The sequence below is a fragment of the Schistocerca serialis genome, chromosome 8 (genome assembly GCF_023864345.2).
Source record: "Schistocerca serialis cubense isolate TAMUIC-IGC-003099 chromosome 8, iqSchSeri2.2, whole genome shotgun sequence".
In the NCBI taxonomy this organism is placed as follows: Eukaryota; Metazoa; Arthropoda; class Insecta; order Orthoptera; family Acrididae; genus Schistocerca; species Schistocerca serialis.
The window spans coordinates 204,188,207-204,206,700 of NC_064645.1; positions in this window are offsets into that span (position 1 = coordinate 204,188,207).

Sequence of the window (18,494 nt, forward strand, 5' to 3'; positions counted from 1 at the left end):
ATGACAGTCATCACATTAAGTAAACCTAATTGATTGTAAAATCTTCTGATAGTCAGGATATATATGGGATATCTACTAATGCCCTTAAATAAATAGACATGACCAGTTTATAAAAAGGATGACCCAGCCATGGCAGCAAGCTTCAAACCAATCTCAACCACTCCAGTCTTTGCATAAGTCATTGAGTCTGCAATGAAGGACTAAATATCAAATTACTTTGAAATATATGAACTCTTTACAGATGCACAGCATGGTTTCCAGAAAGGTAAATCTACAACAACACCTGCACTAGATGTGTGTTCTAGGATAGAGAAGCATAGTTCTGTGAACAAAGAATTTGTGGTACTGACACTTTGTGACCTTAGTAAGGTATTTGACTGCATTCCCCATAAGGTACTCCTAAACAAGCTCGTTGCTGTTGTCGTCTTCAGTCCTGAGACTGGTTTGATGCAGCTCTCCATGCTACTCTATCCTGTGCAAGCTTCTTCATCTCCCAGTACCTACTGCAACCTACATACTTCTAAATCTGCTTAGTGCATTCATCTCTTGGTCTCCCTCTACGATTTTTACCCTCCACACTGCCCTCCAATACTAAATTGGTGATCCCTTGATGCCTCAACACATGTCCTACCAACCGATTCCTTCTTCTAGTCAAGTTGTGCCACGAACTTCTCTTCTCCCCAATCCTATTCAATACTTCCTCATTAGTTATGTGACCTACCCATCTAATCTTCCGCATTCTCCTGTAGCACCACATTTCGAAAGCTTCTATTCTCTTCTTGTCCAAACTATTTATCGTCCATGTTTCACTTCCATACATGGCTACACTCCATACAAATACTTTCAGAGATGACTTCCTGACACTTAAATCTATACTCGATGTTAACAAATTTCTCTTCTTCAGAAACGCTTTCCTTGCCATTGCCAGTCTACATTTTATATCCTCTCGACTTCGACCATCATCAGTTATTTTGCTCCCCAATAGCATAAACCTTCACTACTTTAAGTGTCTCATTTCCTAATCTAATTCCCTCAGCATAACCTGATTTAATTCGACTACATTCCATTATCCTCGTTTTGCTTTTGTTGATGTTCATCTTATATACTCCTTTCAAGACACTATCCCTCGACTCTTATAACTGCCATTTGGTTTCTGTACAAATTGTAAATAGCCTTTCGCTCCCTGTATTTTACCCCTGCCACCTTCAGAATTTGAAAGAGCGTATTCCACTCAACATTGTCAAAAGCTTTCTCTAAGTCTACAAATGCTAGAAACATAGGTTTGGCTTTCCTTAATCTAGCTTCTAAGATAAGTCATAGGGTCAGTATTGCCTCACGTGTCCCAACATTTCTATGGAATCCAAACTGATCTTCCTCGAGGTCGGCTTCTACTAGTTTTTCCATTTGTCTGTAAAGAATCCGAGTTAGTATTTTGCAGCCGTGACTTATTAAACTGATAGTTCGGTAATTTTCAAATTTGTCAACACCTGCTTTCTTTGGGATTGGAATTATTATATTCTTCTTGAAGTCTGAGGATATTTCACCTGTTTCATACATCTTGCTCACCAGATGGTAGAGTTTTGTCAGGACTGGCTCTCCCAAGGCTGTCAGTAGTTCTAATGGAATGTTGTCTATTCCCGGGGCCTTGTTTCGACTCAGGTCTTTCAGTGCTTTGTCAAACTCTTCACGCAGTATTATATATCCCATTTCATCTTCATCTACATCCTCTTCGATTTCCATAATATTGTCCTCAAGTACATCGCCCTTGTATAGACCCTCTATATACTCCTTCCACCTTTCTGCTTTCCCTTCTTTGCTTAGAACTGGGTTTCCATCTGAGCTTTTGATATTCATACAAGTGGTTCTCTTTTCTCTGAAGGTCTCTTTAATTTTCCTGTAGGCTGTATCTATCTTACCCCTAGTAAGATAAGCCTCTACATCCTTACATTTGTCCTCTAGCCATGCCTGCTTAGCCATTTTGCACTTCCTGTCGATCTCATTTTTGAGATGTTTGTATTCCTTTTTGCTTGCTTCATTTACTGCATTTTTATATTTTCTCCTTTCATCAATTAAATTCAGTATTTCTTCTGTCACCCAAGGATTTCTACTAGCTCTCGTCTTTTTACCTACTTGATCCTCTGCTGCCTTCACTACTTCATCCCTGAAAGCTACCCATTCTTCTTCTGCTGTATTTCTTTCCCCCATTCCTGTCAATTGTTCCCTTATGCTCTCCCTGAAACTCTGTACAACCTCTGGTTTAGTCAGTTTATACAGGTCCCATCTCCTTAAATTCCCACCTTTTTGCAGTTTCTTCAGTTTTAATCTACAGGTCATAACCAATAGATTGTGGTCAGAGTCCACATCTGCCCCTGGAAATGTCTTACAATTTAAAACCTGGTTCCTAAATCTCTGTCTTACCATTATATAATCTATCTGAAACCTGTCAGTATCTCCAGGCTTCTTCCATGTATACAACCTTCTTTCATGATTCTTGAACCAAGTGTTAGCTATGATTAAGTTGTGCTCTGTGCAAAATTCTACCAGACGGCTTCCTCTTTCATTTCTTAGCCCCAATCCATATTCACCTACTATGTTTCCTTCTCTCCCTTTTCCTACTGCCGAATTCCAGTCACCCAGGACTATTAAATTTTCATCTCCCTTCACTATCTGAATAATTTCTTTTATTTCATCATACATTTCTTCAATTTCTTCGTCATCTGCAGAGCTAGTTGGCATATAAACTTGTACTACTGTAGTAGGCATGGACTTCGTATCTATCTTGGCCACGATAATGCGTTCACTATGCTGTTTGTAGTAGCTTACCCGCATTCCTATTTTCCTATTCATTATTAAACCTACTCCTGCATTACCCCTATTTGATTTTGTGTTTATAACCCTGTAGTCACCTGACCAGAAGTCTTGTTCCTCCTTCCACCGAACTTCACTAATTCCCACTATATCTAACTTTAACCTATCCATTTCCCTTTTTAAATTCTCTAACCTACCTGCCCAATTAAGGGATCTGACATTCCACGCTTCGATCCGTAGAATGCTAGTTTTCTTTCTCCTAATAACGACATCCTCCTGAGTAGTTCCCGCCTGGAGATCTGAATGGGGGACTATTTTACCTCCGGAATATTTTACCCAAGAGGACGCCATCATCATTTAATCATACAGTAAAGCTGCATGCCCTTGGGAAAAATTATGGCCGTAGTTTCCCCTTGCTTTCAGCCGTTCACAGTACCAGCACAGCAAGGCCGTTTTGGTTAGTGTTACAAGGCCAGATTAGTCAGTCATCCAGACTGTTGCCCTTGCAACTACTGAAAAGGCTGCTGCCCCTCTTCAGGAACCATACGTTTGTCTGCCCCCTCAACAGATACCCCTCCGTTGTGGTTGCACCTACGGTACGGCTATCTGTATCACTGAGGCACGCAAGCCTCGCCACCAACGGCAAGGTCCATGGTTCATGGTGGTGGTGGTGGTGGTGCAGGAGGGGGGGGGGAAACAAGCTCATTAAATATGAATTTGGAAGCACTGATTTGGCAACCATCAAACCTTATTTGGGTAACAGAAGGCAGATTGTATCAATACAAGAAGCTCTATCTTGTGAATGGAAGTTGGAATGTGATGTGCCACAGGGTTAGGTAATGGGCCACTCCTGTTCCTAGTATTTGTAAATGATTTAAGCTCTCATGGACAGTACTTGTAATTTGTAGATGACACAAGTCTGTACTTGCCAGAAAGGCTCAAGAAGTTGTAGATGCTTTTTTTGTTGCTGCAGAGATTTGTTCCATATAATCAAAATGAAAATAAATGAAGAAAAAATGCAAAAATTCGTATGTAGCCTCAGATACGTAGGAAATGAGGGAACTGTAAAGCATCTGAGGTTAATGGTGAATTGTAAACTCACTTAACAAGAACACACTGTGCATGTGTGTGACAAACTGCCATAAGTCATATACCTCCTGAGGAAACTAGAGCATGTTATAAATGATCAGTATCTGCTGATGGTATATTATTCAGTGTTCCACACCCATATCAAGCCTGTTACTAAGGGGTCACTCTACAAGCTGCAAGAAAATACTGCTACTACTTCAACAAAAAAGCCATAAAGATCGTTACATCAAGCAGGGAACTAGACCTCTGCAAACCCTTCTTCACACATCTAGGAGTGATGACAATTTTCAGTCAGGAATGATTTCCACAATTATAACATGCACAGTAAGGAAGACATAGACATCCCTAGCTGTCAGTTCTCCACGACACAGGACAATGTTCCAACAGCAGCAATTAAAATGTTCAACCATTTAAATACTAAAGTGCAGTCCTTGGACTTTGTGAAATTTTGAGGAAAGATGTTGCAAAATCTGCACCAAAAACAATTGTACATTTTAAATGAGTTCTTCGACAGTGAAAGAGCAAATTGGCCTCGCTGTGATATGAAATGAAGTGAACATGTACTTGTTAAAAATTCCTTACTCTATATATCATTGAGAGTTATGCTATAGTTATGCAAAATTGTTCTGTATTATTATGCATACTTACACTAATTTGTGTTTGTATTATAATGATCATGTAATATTAACCTTGTAACACAAACACAGTCTATCCAGTCTTGAGTGGTGAACGACGTAGCTATAATAATAAATGGTAATAAAATCTTTGATGAGTGTGGACTTTTACTTGTATGGCACACCTCAGCAGTGGTTTGAGTACACCAGACAGAAGTTTAATAGCTTAGATAAATTCCAGGCCAAACAGAAGAAAACATTTGGCAACAATCAGCAGCTAGTCCACTTACTAGAAGAACTATTGAAGAACAGGGTCCAATGTCATGGAGAAAGAACAGTCCTATATATGTAATATTTTAGCCCTATGCCATGTTGTGAATCCAAATATGACAGAAACTGACTGAATCTCACACTTGATGAATGCAGTCACAGGAGATGGACACCAGGCTCTTCTGGTAAAGTGTGTCACAACACCAAAGAAATTCGTCAGCATTGAGGAAATGCAAAGAAAAGGAGCAAGAACTATGATAAACTCCCAAATGTGGCCCCTCTGACAGTAGTGGGAGATCACTGTGACCTCATGTCTCATATGCCGTGTAAGAGAGGTGATAAAGCATTTTATGGCAGTTAGAACTGTGAGACCAAGGAAGCACGAGGTAGCAGCCATGAGTGTCAACTGCACATGACAAAAAATATTAGAGAATGTTGAAGAATAAGTGCACCAAACTTTAGCACCAACTGCAGCACCAATCAAACACACCAAGAAGAACAGATTTGGCCAATGCAGACTTAAGCTGCAACTATCAAATGACAACCCAGCACCCGAGAACTCTTCTGTCAAATATTATGCCCCACTGAAAAACAAACATTGGGAGGATGCCTTGAACATGCTGTGCACTATTGCAGAGAAAGAAGAAGAGTTTTTGATGACTACTATGAAAACAAACATCAATGACATAATAGTTCTATTCACACCAGTCAACTGTGGATGATGATTATAGACAACTTGTGGGACAGGGCCCATTGCCAGAGACCAGCACTGATGAAAATCCTCCACAGATAATAGTCAACAAGATATTAGAAAATCTTACTAATGTCATCGTCGCCTGCCAACCTGTTCAGGCACATGCCAACTCAAGGGATTTCTTTTCTATAATGTTGAATACTTATTGTTTGTCCAGTCAGTAGCATCAAGTACGACAAGAATAACTACAAAGGACAGAACACAAATCTTTGAATCTATGGTTTTATCAGAACATAGTCATAAGATTATTCTCATATGGGACTTCTTGCAGGCATCACAAGCTGTTATATACTGTTGAAGACCAGAGAACCAGATTGACAAAGTTCTTCCAGTAAGCACCCACTACAAATGTAGCTTAGGGAGGTTGTTTGCTGTTAAAGACATTGTTACCCTATTGTCGTCCACAGGATGAGTTCCAGGCATTAGTCTAAATACTCATTTAAACTGTGCAGCTTTTGTTGATTGCAAAAACCTGCTCAAGCTTACAAAAGAAATTGACATACCAGCAATGAGCATAAGCACTGTAGATGGTCAAGCAGAACTTTTGATCATTAACTGTCATTAGCAACCACAACTCATCTCTATAACAATGTGTTTAGTGACAGCTGAACCAGTCCAGGAAAGGCAGCTTAGTTCCTTCGACCAAGAATCAGGTTCTGCCACCACTACAGACAGTGTAGGGAAGGAATCTACTGTACTACAGAACTGCCAAGAGGATCAGACCTGCCTAAAGAACAACGTTTGTGAGTGTTAGCCATTCTGTGCCATTTTTTGGATGCTTTAAAATCCAGATTGGAGACAAGACTCACCAAATACCCATGGTAGAACAGCTTATCGATGTTGTGGATCAGCCATCAAGTAGGGTGTCATCGGTTGAATGAAAAATAATCTGGGAGGAAATGGAGGAGATGCTGCAAGATGACGTAATTGAACCTTCAGAGCATCCTTGGTACTTTCTTGTGGTCCTTGTGAAGAACAAGGGTGGCACATGGCATCAGTGATTGCACAGAATCATGATAAAAGATGTTTTGCATTTGCTGTGCATTGCTGACACCCTAGACTTCTTGAGAGGATCCGGAATGCTGAACTCACATCCAATGAGAACTTCTGAAACAGCAAGTCTCTGTTTCTCAGGAGAGGGAGCAATGCTGAGACCTGTGCTGCAGGCAGTGTTGTGATTCGCATGTTCAGCTTGTGTACTGCAGGTTGTCAGTTCGAACCTGACCATCCACAGTTATTTGTCATTTAGTATTTATCAGTTCTGGAAGGTTTTCAGAATTTATTATGTTTGTATAGTCTGGAATATCTGGTGTCCGTATGAGCTGCTGCTGCTGCTGCTGCACTTTCTGTCTAGTAGGTGAGTTCTGTTACAGCTGTATGTTGGTGTTTTAGTTAAAATGCTTTCAGTGCCAAGTGTTGTACTTCCCTGATGATGCTGCTTATGGATTTGGACTTGATTCCAGTTGTGACAAATGTGTTTGTATTAATTGCATCAAGGGCATGTAAAGGAAAAAAAGAAAATTTTCAGCCTGGCTGTGATAGACTTTTTTTTCTCTTTTTTATGTAAAAATTCACATTTTTCTGTTGACTAGATTATATCCTTGTTTCTGGGTCTGCAAAATACTCACACAGCTCCTATAAGCTCTTCATTGGACTCAATATGTTTTTCAACATGAAATATCTTTAAACGTAAGGCAAAACTGCAGAGACAACATCTATGTGTCAAATACTGTACATTCTAAAATTTGTACAGTGTTATTCAAAAGTACCTCTGGGGTTTCGGAAAATGATTGTGTGAAAACTACAAGACATAGAATGTTTATTTTTATTTTATTTTTATTTATTTATTTGGTCCTGTTGATTACATATTACACAGCCAGTGTACAAGTAATATAGGACAAGTCAATTGATACAATTACAGTAGTACATTAATATTTATACATCACATTGCACAGCCATTGGTTTATTTTACAAGAACAATTACTTGCATGCAGTATTAAAGCTTGCATTATGCCAAAAACAGTTTAAGTGATTGTTCAAAATAGTAGAATAAGTGACAGTGCATATTTTTATGCTACTGACATATATAAGGAAGTAAATTTTCTTCATGGTCATGGTTTGAATGAATAAAAGTTTTAACTGCATTCCTTAAGAAGAGGTTTAAGTGAATGCTCAAGAGAGTGGGATACACGGGAGTTCACATTTTCTCGTAATGAAACAGATAAATTTACATTTTATCACCACAATTTCAGTTAAACTACAAGTAACAGCATCACACTTTATCTTTAAGGGAGTGCTTTTCTTAGGCAGTTTCCCCCACTCTTGTACATCATAACTCTAAGTATTCATCCATTTTATAGAAAGTTTGTTCGATGAGAAATAATTTTAGTTTCCTTTTGAAAATCTGTACATTATTTATTTCCTTTTTTATATTGATGGGGAGCTTATTGAAGACCTTTATACATGACTCAGTAACTCCTCTATGTACTTTAGTGAGAGATGCAGAGCCTTGATGAAAATTTTTCACCTGTCTTGTGTCATGGTTGTGGATGTCACAATTTTTCTGAAACAGTTCCCTGTTGTTGGCTACAAATAACATCAGTGAATATACACTCCTGGAAATTGAAATAAGAACACCGTGAATTCATTGTCCCAGGAAGGGGAAACTTTATTGACACATTCCTGGGGTCAGATACATCACATGATCACACTGACAGAACCACAGGCACATAGACACAGGCAACAGAGCATGCACAATGTCGCCACTAGTACAGTGTATATCCACCTTTCGCAGCAATGCAGGCTGCTATTCTCCCATGGAGACGATCGTAGAGATGCTGGATGTAGTCCTGTGGAATGGCTTGCTATGCCATTTCCACCTGGCGCCTCAGTTGGACCAGCGTTCGTGCTGGACGTGCAGACCGCGTGAGACGACGCTTCATCCAGTCCCAAACATGCTCAATGGGGGACAGATCCGGAGATCTTGCTGGCCAGGGTAGTTGACTTACACCTTCTAGAGCACTTTGGGTGGCACGGGATACATGCGGACGTGCATTGTCCTGTTGGAACAGCAAGTTCCCTTGCCGGTCTAGGAATGGTAGAACGATGGGTTCGATGACGGTTTGGATGTACCGTGCACTATTCAGTGTCCCCTCGACGATCACCAGTGGTGTACGGTCAGTGTAGGAGATCGCTCCCACACCATGATGCCGGGTGTTGGCCCTGTGTGCCTCGGTCGTATGCAGTCCTGATTGTGGCGCTCACCTGCACGGCGCCAAACACGCATACGACCATCATTGGCATCAAGGCAGAAGCGACTCTCATCGCTGAAGACGACACGTCTCCACTCGTCCCTCCATTCACGCCTGTCGCGACACCTCTGGAGGCGGGCTGCACGATGTTGGGGCGTGAGCGGAAGACGGCCTAACGGTGTGCGGGACCGTAGCCCAGCTTCATGGAGACGGTTGCGAATGGTCCTCGCCGATACCCCAGGAGCAACAGTGTCCCTAATTTGCTGGGAAGTGGCGGTGCGGTCCCCTACGGCACTGCGTAGGTTCCTACGGTCTTGGCGTGCATCCGTGCGTCGCTGCGGTCCGGTCCCAGGTCGACGGGCACGTGCACCTTCCGCCGACCACTGGCGACAACATCGATGTACTGTGGAGACCTCACGCCCCACGTGTTGAGCAATTCGGCGGTACGTCCACCCGGCCTTCCGCATGCCCACTATACGCCCTTGCTCAACGTCCGTCAGCTGCACATACGGTTCACGTCCACGCTGTCGCGGCATGCTACCAGCGTTAAAGACTGAGATGGAGCTCCGTATGCCACGGCAAACTGGCTGACACTGACGGCGGCGGTGCACAAATGCTGCGCAGCTAGCGCCATTCGACGGCCAACACCGCGGTTCCTGGTGTGTCCGCTGTGCCGTGCGTGTGATCATTGCTTGTACAGCCCTGTCGCAGTGTCCGGAGCAAGTATGGTGGGTCTGACACACCGGTGTCAATGTGTTCTTTTTTCCATTTCCAGGAGTGTATATACTGACCTGTGATGGTAAGTATCCCGAGAGATTTGAAGAGACCTCTGCAAGATGTCCCATTAGGGACTCCACATATTAGCCTCACTGCTCGTTTTTGTATTCTGAAGACTTTTTCAACACCTGCAGCATTTCCCCAGAAGATTATGCCATAGGATAGAACAGAATGGAAATATGCAAAGTATGACAACAACATTATTTCTCTGTCTACTAACTGATGGAGAGCTCTTAGTGCAAAGCACGATGAGCTATGTTTCTTGACCTGCTGATCAATTTGTTCTTCCCATCTTCGGTGACTGTCTATCTGGATACCAAGGAATTTTGTATGTGTGGTTTCATTAATTTTGTGATTGTTAACATGTATTTCAGGAGCTTTAATTTTTTTATTTTTTGTCAGAAACTGTATCATATTGGTTTTTGAAATATTTAAGGTTAGGCTATTCGCAGTGAACCATTTGTGTACTTGAGTAGAGACTGTCATGTCTGTATCCTGCATTGTTGAGTTGGGTCCTTTTACGAGGATACTTGTATCATCGGCAAACATTACTATTTTTGCTCTGTTGTTAATTGTGATTGGCAGGTCATTAATGTAGATCAGGAAAATTAATGGCCCAAGAATTGAGCCCTGTGGGACTCCATACCTTATATTTCCCCAGTCTGATGTTAATGCTGTTCCTGCCCCCCTTAAGACAACCCTTTGCTTCCTGTTCTGTAAGTATGATTCTAACCAAGTCAAAGATTTGTCTTTAATGCCATAATGTGGAAGCTTTTTCAAGAGTGTGTTGTCATCTACACAATCAAATGCCTTGGCAAGGTCACAAAATATCCCCACTGGATACCTTTTTTAATTTAGTTCACCTAAAATTTCATGTGTTAAGTTAAATATAGCTCTGTCTGTGGAGGAGCCCTTACGAAAGCCGAACTGTGTAGGAGCCAGTAAGCCATTTTGTGTAGTGTGACTATAAATCCTATCATACACTATTCTCTCAAATACCTTTGAGAATACTGGCAGCAGGGAGATGGGCCGATAGTTGGATATTTCATCCTTTGCTCCACTTTTGTGGATTGGCATCACTACTGCATGTTTTAATCTATCTGGGAACACACCAGTTTCCATAGATTTGTTACACAAATAGCACAATGTATAACTGATTAAGTCTGCACATGATTTTAGAACCCTACTTGATATGCCATCGTATCCACAGGAATCTGATTTTTTGAGTAATTTTATGGTTTTTTCAATTTCTTTAGGGGTTGTACTTCTGAAATGAAGTGCTACTTTAGATGTTATTTGCATGTGGTTAAGTAGTTCAATAGCTTGTGTGTGAGCCTCTTTATTATGGTTCACTATTTTTTCAGCAAAAGAGAGAAAAAATTGTTAAAATCTGAGGCTGCAGCTTTGTGTTTATTATTGTCAGGTTTTATGTTCCTATTTATCTCACTTTTTATGATGTGCCATATGGTTTTTATTTTATTGTTTGAATTGCTAATTTTTTGTGCATAGTGCAACTGTTTGGCCTTCTTGATTACACTTGTTAGGATTTTACAGTATTTCTTGTAATGTAACTTTACTGCTGGGTCTGTACTAGTCCTCTGTTGTACATACAGTTCTCTCTTTTTGTTACATGATATTTTTATGCCAGTAGTTAGCCACTCTTTCTTGTTACTACAGGTTGGTTTGATTTTAATCTGTCTTTGGGGGAAAGAAGCTTCAAAATGTTTAAGGAATAAGTTCACGAATGAGTTGAACTTCTCATTCACTGTGTCAGCCTGGTATACTTCCTCCCATTGTTCATGGCATAAACTATTTCTGAACAAGCAAGTAGATTCAGCATTTATTGATCTAACATGTTTAACTTGGTTACAATGGCCATGTGTTGTTTTTCTGCTGGCAAGTTTTAGGGTTGTCATTTGACCATCGTAAGCAGACATACCATTTGTTACTGCCCGTGTCATCACTTCATTGTAATTTGTGCGATCTAGGAACAGATTATCAATCAGGATCTTGCTGTGCCCATATACTCTTGTTGGGAATGAGATCATGGGAAGCAAATTGAAGGTTAACAGTAGTGATTCTAATATTTTCTGGTTGTTATTTTTTGTGAGTAAGTTTATGTTAAAGTCACCACATACAATGACATTACTATTGTTTCTATAAAGATTAGTAAGAACTGTTTCTAGCTGAGAGAGAAATTTTTGAATGTCTCCCATAGGTGATCTGTAAACTGTTACTATGATCAGGAACTGTGTTTCAAGCTCTAATTTGACTGCACAACATTCAAAGTGCTGTTCAATACAATATTTAGATACATCTATAACTTGTGACCTAATAGTATTGTGTGTGTAAATTGCCACACCGCCTTGTCTTAAATTGCTCCGACAGTAGGAAGAATCAATTTTATAACTATTTAAATGTAGCTGATTAATTTCTGTGGCTTCCAAGTGATGTTCAGTTAGGCAGAGCACACAGAGCACATCAGAAATAATTCCATCTGTGTCAGTTGTTTCTTGCAGTGAAAGCACCAGCTCTTCCTTTTTATTCAAAAGACTTCTTATATTCTGATGAAATATTTTTAAACAATATAGCTTATCAATTGTATTTTTAAATGGTTCCTTAATGTCAGTTTTCACACAAGTTAAATTATCAAAAAGTACAACATTTACACTGTGCTCTCTTCTGTTCTTTAGCCTAAAAAAGATCTTATTTGAGTGTTGACTATTACTGGAATGTGTTGCTGTGGGAAAAAATCACTAGTTTTCTTTTCTGTGGTTGGCGATGAAACAAATTTTGCCATTACTGTTGAATTTGTAGTAAAACTGTTGCCTGTGCTTATTTCAATTAATTTTTGTGCTAGAAACCTTTTCCCAAGACTGTTCAAATGAAGCCCATGTGAGGTATGGAATCTTCGCCCAACACCACTTACATCTAGAACATTTACATTTTTAAACTGTTTACATACGTTTGAGAGCTGTTCATTTGCAAGTTTGATCTCTCTGTTCACACAAGACGACTGATGTAAGTCGTACCTCTTTGGAATGTTTACATATATTACATTTGTGTGTCCTAGATAACACAAGCACTTCTTTAGTTCTTGGCAGGCTACTGATGTTTCATTGCGGTACACGTCAAGAGCCGCCGAGTAGTACAATGAAATCCTTGGATGACAACTTACCGATTTCTTCTGAATGTATATACGTACATATTTGAGAGAGAAATGCTCCAGGCTTGACAAATCCTGTTGCCTTGACAGTTTCAGCAGTTTCATTTATACGAGAAGCAATCTCTTCACTGTGACTATCGGCAAGAATCACAAGCTTCCTCAGAATACCATAATGCGATTTATATTGACAGATGGTTTTCGGAACAGGAACAGCAGCATCACACGGAACTTGAAGATCTCCTTGTTGAAGTTCAGAAGCGGTAGTGCTTCCAGGAAGATTTACTGCAGCATTCGATGATTGAGAATGTTCTGTATGAGCTTCAAGAGCATCATAGTTACTGTCTACATCGAGCACTTCAAATCTGTTTGTTAGCGGGATATTTGCGGCCCTGCTTAGTATATCGGTTGGCCTACACGTATTACACTTCCACGATTTTGTAAACTCCTCATTTCTTTTCAATGAGCTATCCACCTTTGCGCATCGAAAGTGGAATTTTGTTTCACGTTTTACACATACTACACCACTTTTAGCAGTTTTCCCACATTTTTTACAGTTGGTATCATATTTGTTACCACTGGTTCTAATATCATTATCAATTATAAGATCACTGTTTGTTTTATACTCACATTGATTGTTATTGATATATTTGCTCTCGAGACACATGAAATGCTGCTCCGTCACTGAAAACCAATTTCTGCAGAAAACAGTCTTCCTTCATTAGCTACCGCAAGTCATTACAAATGTTAGAATAAAGCTCATTGTCCTGAGTAGTCAGCACATGTAAAAACTGTAGTTGGTATAGTTTTATATGCAGATGTTTGAACAGAATGTGCCAGACACTTGGCTGTGGTATCTGCAATTATCTGCTTTTGTATGTTGTTGATTACTTTGGACTCCTGGTGAATAATTCCCGCACACGCCCTACCTTCTCTGCTGATGTTACTAGCAGACCTGTTTCCTCCACACAACGTAAGCAGCCAGTCTCACATGATGATGTGTACCACCTAGGGATAGTTTTGTCTGTTGGTGTGTTTACTAGACATCTGATATGGAATCACCAATGAATTCTAGTTCACAAAATGCATGCATTGATCCATCACATGTCATGTTCTGACATGCCTGCTTTCTAGTGGTTGGATCCTAGACAACTGGATAACTATAGCCTGGTCAGATGAGTCCCAATCTCAGTTTGTAAGAGCTTATGGTAGGATTTAAGTGTGGCATAGACCATGGACCCAAGTCATCAACAAGGCACTCTGCAAGTCATCAACAAGGCACTGAGAAAGCTGGTGGTGGCTCCATAATGGTGTGGGCTGTGTTTACATGGAATGGGCTGGGGTCCTATGGTCCAACTGAACCAATCATGGATTGGAAATGGTTACGTTTAGCTACTTGAGCTCATTTTCATCCATTCACGTACTTCATATTCTCAAACAATGATGGAATTTTTATGGATGACATTGAGCCATGTCACCGGGCCCCAATGGTTTCCTATTTGTTTGAAGAACATTTGGACAATTCAAGTGAATGACTCTGCCACCCAGGCTGCCCAACATGAATCCCATTGAACATTTATAGGACATAACTGAGATATCAGTTCATGCACAAAATCCTGCACTAGCAACACTTTCACAATTATGGATGGCTATGGAGGCACCATGGCTCAATATTTCTGCAGGAGACTTCCGACGACTTGTAGAGTCCGTGCCACGAGTTGCTGCAGTACACTAGGTAAAAGGAGGTCCGACAAGATATTAGGAGGTATCCTATGACTTGTCACCTCAGTGTTTCAACTATTTATTCTTCTGTCAATGCAAAATATTTATTTCTTAACTGCATCAGTACATTAAATTATCATATAGGTGTTATCTAACAAAATACTTCGCATAATGGCATTTATCACTAACATAAGATATTTGTATTTCTGTGTTTGGATTTTATGATGGAACACACACTGTGTGTGTGTGTGTGTGTGTGTGTGTGTGTGTGTGTGTGTGTGCGCGCGCGCGCTCAAGTAACAGCCACTATTTTCTGTAAACGAATTTTTCTCTACAAGTAGAATTGTAGACTGGTCAACATGATACCATCACATGCTAAGCCACAAACTGGAAACATTTAAGAGCTGTGAAGTGCTGTTTATAACTGTTGTTTATAACATCAGTGCTGTGTAATACTTCTTGTCTGTTATCTGAGTTTTAGTAGCAATTTTAATATATAATCCCTAATACATGATGCTGAATGGTATTGACATGGTACTAAAGTATAGAGCATGAAAAGAATAACTAAAATGTTGAGTGCCACACACCAGGCCATGGCATCTGGTATGGCGTTCTGCTGTGCCCACTGGCATGCACACACTGTCAGGCATAAGGGTCTGCAGTGGCCGGCAGTGGGCTTATGGCAGTTGAACATGTTATATGCCTCAGTGCATACTGTAATCTAATCTCATTCTTACAGTCCCTACAGAAGTAATACGGGGAAGGGGGTGGGGGGTGGCCCTTATATATTCATAGATTCATCAATAAAAGCTGGTTCCTGAAATTTTGTTTGGAGGTTTTCTTGTGATACTTTGTGTCTATTTTTAGGTCTCTGCCATTCAATTTCTCTGCCACGTCTATGATGTTCTCCCACAGGTCGAACAACCCTGTGACCATTCATGCTGTCCTCTATATACATTTACTATCCCTTTTAGTCTTAGTGGTATAGGTTCCACACACTTAAGCAATGTTCTAGGATTGATAATTATTTGAGAGAGATCCACTTCTGTCGCATTAATATTTATTTAAACCACAACGAGTTTTATGATGTAAAATCCCATGTTCAGGTGTATGAAACTGTAATATACAAAGGAGAGGAATGAAGAAATATAACGCAAAACATGTGTAAAAACCGTAAGTGCAGACTGCCAAAACAACGCAATTTACTAATAGTATTTGGTAATACATAACATGCAGTCAGGCTGGTCAGTGTGAGAGTTCCAGTCATTAAGTGTTGGGATAACTAGAAAAAAGAAAATGAGGGGTGGGGGATGGGAGGCAATAATGAAACTGACCTACAAATGTTAACATTCGGATGGGTGAGACAAATTAAGTAGGAGAGAACAACCACAATACATACACTTTCTATTGCAGGTCAGCCACATGGTATGAACACCAACCACTTGTGTGCAGAACCACGCTGACAGTCTGGGAGCATGGTGCAGCGCAGGTGCCAATGATGTAAAAGCAAGTAAACTAATGTTGTCAATCATGATATAGAAAATCTGGACTACTATCATGAATACAAAGTTGAGTTCTTCATTCATTTAACTTTTGTTTGAAAGCATCAACCTTGTCCATCATACCTGTAACTGAATTTTTCTCTCCTTGCTTTAAGAAATTCAAATTGTTGGTGATATTAACCATAAAACCAAGAACAGCAGTTCAAGGATTAAGCAGACATAAAATTACAAGAGCATGTTGTCGCTGTGGAACGTATTCCAGTCAGTGTTGTTTCCATCATATAAAACTGCAATGGTGTATTAAGGGAGCCTTGTATCACCAGGTGTGAATGATAGCATCAACTTGTACTTCATGTAAATTTAATTGCTGAACAGCTGATACCTTGTGCACTGCCTGGACATTTTCGATTTATGTTGCCATTTTCTGGGATTCAGTCATCTTCAAGAGATTTATGGTTACTTTTGACTTCACTCACTGTTGAAAGTGAAGACACAGGCTGAGTCTAAACTGTTTTCAAATTCGGATGACTTTCTAGTCATGACAAACTTCTCAGCACCAAGACTTCTGCAGTGGCACAGTGTTCCAGCTTAACGATTTGAATGAAACCTATGGCTATTTTAAAGCCCTCATATAAGTTATACTATTCCGTGTTTCAAAATAACTGGATCATTGTGTAACAAGCAACAAAATAAAAACAAATGTACAAATTGATAGTCTGGACACCTGCGTGACCAAGCAAGGTGGCGCAGTGGTTAGCATACTGGACTTGCATTCGGAAGAATGACAGTTCAAACCCATGTCCCATCATCCCAATTTAGGTTTTCTGTGATTTCCATAAATCAATTCAGGCAAATTCCAGGACGGTTCCTTTTGAAAGGGCCTGGCAGACTTCCTTCCCTAACCTAATGGGATCGTTGACCACTGTTTGGTCCCCTTCCCAGAATCAGTCAACCAACCATCTAACCAACCAACCATCTATCTGTGTGCCAACTCAATACATTCTCCTCTTTCCCTTGTACAATCTACTGTTTAAAGTGTTTTTGCTCTAACTCTTGAATGTTCCCTAGGACACTAGTTAATGAGATACGGTTTTTTGGTATGTATGTCTATGAAGCTGGTAATCATTTTTTCATTGTCTTTTCTGTACACACTTCTGACAAGATTAATGGAAAATTCAGGCATGAATTAGTCCTTAGACACTTCCATCTATCACTTGCAGTATTGCTACTGACACCACTGTAGCCTTGAGTAAGGATAGCAAGACTTGCCAATACATTAACCCACGAGTGATCACGCCATTTTTTTGTAACACGAAAAGGCACGTGGTGTACTATGTACATGTGTAAAGTATACCCGTCTTTATGTTACGAAGGTAAACATGTACGAGCAAAATCACAGTTTAATCAAATAATGATAAAGTGAACTAACATTACATGAGCTACATCACTATTTGACTAAACTACAATAAAATAAACTTTCATTAGATCATCTGTTGCCGTGTAAAAGTGTTGCCTCACATTAATTACCCACTCGAAGCATTAAACAGCACAGTTCCATCAGATACCTGCCAACTGCATATTTTATTACTTATTATTTAGTAGACAACTGTCTCACTGTGGCGTTGTGCTGCTTGCTCAGAATCTGGGTCATTATCTTACACAATTGTGATTTCTTTCTCAACTGACTCACTGTTTTATATTACTGCAGCTCACTTGTATGACGACAAATTAGCACTGTTTTAGCTGAAGCAGTAATGAAGGAATAGGTACGGGTTTGCAATTGTAGAACAACAATAGAATGGTACAAGACAATGTTTATTGTGATTGGCGCACTTTATACATAGGTGCACCTGCTCAAAGGTTAAGCTTTACTCATTCTGTGCCCATGATTAGGGTACTGAATAGATCGTGGAACCTTGCTTACTGGTATATTTGCTGTTTCCGACAAAAAAAGCAGCTTCATATTCCTAGCAATTATATATTGTTCATTTTCATTTCAGTATTGTTTTTTTTTATAGACAGTAACAGCTCAATTAACATTTTTATGAATACAAATAATCAGTCTCAAAATAAAAGCAGCAGCAACAGGTAGAGTATTGCAATTAAGATTAGTTGCCCACTTTCAAGTTCTGCTCATAGTTACTTACTACTATTCTATATTAAACAACGTTGAAATACAAGGTACATTTAATTTCAGTACAACACCTACTCTATTTCTGCAACAGGTTAGTATTATGAAACTGACAATTTAGAAAATTATAACTTGCAAAACATCAAATGAAACTTTATTTTGTCTAAATAAAAAGTTAAGAGGTCGTACATGAAAACTGTGCTTCATTTAACTTTCTCAAATGTTAGTTGGAAGACATACATAGCACCACTGTAATTTTTTCCTCTCTCATCAGGATTTTCATATTACAAGACGTATTAAATTTGAACTACTGCGTTAAGAAGGTTTTAAGGAAAGGGAATCTTTTATCATTTTTAAAATAAATAATAATCTCAATTCTTTCTCTGGATCATATATTCATTCTCTATAGAAGT